The sequence below is a fragment of the Myotis davidii genome, unplaced genomic scaffold (assembly GCF_000327345.1).
Source record: "Myotis davidii unplaced genomic scaffold, ASM32734v1 scaffold370, whole genome shotgun sequence".
NCBI classification, from domain to species: Eukaryota; Metazoa; Chordata; class Mammalia; order Chiroptera; family Vespertilionidae; genus Myotis; species Myotis davidii.
Genome location: NW_006288615.1, coordinates 8,434,379 through 8,437,933, shown reverse-complemented (window position 1 = coordinate 8,437,933; position 3,555 = coordinate 8,434,379).

Sequence of the window (3,555 nt, the reverse complement as noted above, 5' to 3'; positions counted from 1 at the left end):
TACACAATGGAATCCTATGCTGCTGTGAAAAGGAAGGAACTTCTACCATTCGCAACAGTGTGGATGGAACTGGAGAGCATTATGCTAAGTGAAATAAGCCAGTCAATGAAGGAAAAATACCACATGATCTCACTTACTCATGGATAATTGAGACCATTATAAACTTTTAAACAATAATAGATACAGAGGCAGAGCGGCCTCAAACAGAGTGTCAAACTGCAGCGGGAAGGCCGGGGAGGGTTCGGGGGCGGGAGGTAGGGGGGTAAGAGATCAACCAAAGGACTTGTATGCATGCATATAAGCATAACCAATGGACATAAGACACTGGGGGATAGGGGAGGCTAGGGGACTGTCTTGGGCGGGGGGAAAAAATGGACACATATGTAATATCCTTTGTAATAAATAATAAAATTTAAAAAAAAAAGCACACAGTCAAAGAAAAAGTATTACAGCATGTATCAGGTAATTAACAAATGTGCTATTTTCTGGGATTTAGGGAATGTGTTCCTGGTCAGATTCTTCAAATCTGTAACATACTTGTGTTTTTATAATTCTTAATAATTAGTCACTTTCAAAATTAATTATTTGTAACACTGTATTCTTGTCTTAAAGAGGCCCTCCTTCGCCCAACTGTGTAAGTTTCAGGCCCCATAAAATTTGGCATCTGCCCTTGCCCCAAATGAAATCTAATTAATTTTATTGAGCACCCAGTGTGTATCAAGCAAGTGTAAATACTTACGGACACAGGACTTTACAAAAGAGAGAAAATCCCTTCCATTATAGTGGAAGACTATAAAGAGGAGAGTGTGCTAAATGGTGGTAAGTCCATGGAGAATGTCAAGTAAGGACAGCAGATGGGATGTGACAGGTGGAGAGGGAGGGGGAAGGCCTTAATAAGAAGACAGCACCTGCATCAGGCTTAAAGAAGGTCCTGGTGCATATTCCAAGAGCCACCGCATCCCGAGTGACCGCCATTGCTAGGAGACCATGCCACACCCTCTTCCATGTCATCGCATTTGATCCTCAGGATCCCATTTACAGACCAAAGTGCAGAAGGTTTAGTGACTTGCTCATGGTCACTCAGCTCTGCAAGTGACCCAACCCCAATTCCATGGTGTACTGTCTCCTCTCTGCTTTGAAGGACCCAGGTGACTAGCACAGGGACACAAAGATCTAGAAGGGGAGACAACCATGTAAGTGGCCAAGAGCACCTCCCACTGTAGTACCAGAGAGCAGAAAGTACGAGGTAACATCAAGGAAGAGAGTGCTAGCCTGACCCAGAGAGGCTTCCCAGGCCTGAAGTTGGAGTTGGGCCTTGCAGGTGACAGGAGACCAGCTGGACAAAGAGCAGTATGCACAGGCATGGGACTGCTGGGTAAGAATGGAAGGCTGTGTGTGGCTGGGGCCCCAAGGATGCCCATGGCGGGCTGGGCAGTGAGGGTGTCATGGCCCAATCTAAGAGGTCTGGATGCAATTTCACACCTATTTGAGGTCTATAGCTGGGAAACAATGAGGAGAATAAGCTGGGAGAGATGGGCTTAAGAGTGAGTCATCACTGCATCCTACAACATCATAGTAACATTTTGCATTTGAATTTTAAAATGGCTATAAACCAAATACCAGTTTAGGGGTAAAACAATCCTATGACTCTAAATAAAACTACTTATATCATTCTAATTTCACTTCTGATCCTTGTCCATGGCCTCACATACTTTTACAACATATAATTGTTGTGTACACAGTTTTACCTTTTGGATTAAGCCATGTTTTTGAATACATTTCAATTTTTTTGGGGAGGGAAGGACAAGAATGGGGTTGCCAGAACATGCTTATTGGCTGTGGAGTGCTATTGCATGCATATTGGAATTTGTTTTAAAAACTGGAATTCCAAAATCACAGTCTTTATCACATACTGCCAGTTGCTCTCCAAAAAGTTTAGATTTACAGAATCACCACCAATGTAACTGCTCCCCAGAAACTCACCAAACACTGGGATTTTTTCATATTAAGTTTTATGGAACCTTCACCTTTTTAAGTCTGCTGCCAAGGTAAAACCTGGAGGGACTGCGGTTTTCCTGCATACCTACACTATGCTGTGTGCAGGAAGCTCATGACCCATTGGTAAGCTGATAAGAAAGTGGGTGAAGGAAAAATGCAAACAAACTTGAAAGGGGAAGCAGCAATAAGAAAGACTTCTTACTGTCTGAGTATAGAGGTGTTGATGTGACTACAGTAGGAGTGTTTAAGAAGAAGGACAGAATTCCTTGTGGCTATATGGGTTTAAAGAACTTGCAAAGAATGATTCCTGCATCAGTCTTTGCTTTGTCAATCCAGTGTATATCCTTCCCTCCATGCAGAATAACTGCTGAAATCCTGTCCACTTCTCACTGTCTACTGTCTACTCAGACTAATCTTTCACCTGAGAACAGAATGGCTAACATTTATTAAGCACTGACTGCGTACCAGGCATCTTGCTAGCAACTATCCTATTAGTCCTCACAACCACCATCTGAGGTAAATTTTAATCCCATTTTATCAACAAGGAACCTTGTTGAGGCAGCAATGAATAAATGCCATATAAACTTCTTTGGGAAAGGAATTAGTAAAGAAAGAACTTGAAAGTCCATGACGAAAAGATGTTCATGTGTGTAAATGAGCCCAAACTTGTGCAGTTCAGGAGGATGCACATCCATGCAACCTGGGCCATGAATGTGCAGTAAATGGGGCGGGGCCCATACCAATTACTCCAGTGCCTCTCCTTTAAAACGGTGCCATGCAAATTGGCCACATCTCTGCATATTTGAAAGAACCAAACAGAACCACCAGCATGACACGATTCACAACTCAACACAGAATTATGTCTTCCGGTGTCCAGGAACTCAGAAAAACTTTTCAAAAAATACCAGATACAGAAAATTAAAATTATATTTGGTCTACAGGTAAAGGTCACTCCATGGTGCTACCTCAAATGTCTTCTCCCATCTCGCTGGCATCGAGAAAATCTGTGTCCTCTGTTGCAACACAGTCTACACTCTAACCCGGGGCCACCTGATGGTTATCAAACATTTCCATAGTGGTCCAGCCAAAGCTACCTCATGGAAACAAACAAAATGAAGGTAGAAAGAAAAACCACCCTCTAAAGATTTAGCCCTGGGTCTTAAGTCTTCCCATTTTTTCTTTACATTACGTACTGACGTTATTCCTATCAACATGCCTGTTTCGTTTTTTCACTGCCATTTCTGACTAGGACCAGGGTCAGTGAAAAAGATGTTTGTGCGATGGACTGGACCATATCCTGGTCCCACCCTTCATGATTTTCCTTTAGAAAGCGCCCCACTGCCTTAGGAGGATAGTATTTCCAGACCTCAGTAGAGTAAAAACTTTAATACCTAACGCCGAATTCCTATCTTTAAGATACAATATGAGGAAAAGGCCAAGAAGGGCCTGGTTCACGCCAACCAGGGGGAGCTGCCACCTGTGGCTGTGCGCAGGCCTCCACCGTGCACATCTGGGCCTCCGCGCGAGGCACTCTCTGTCCCACCCGCGGGGCCTCCA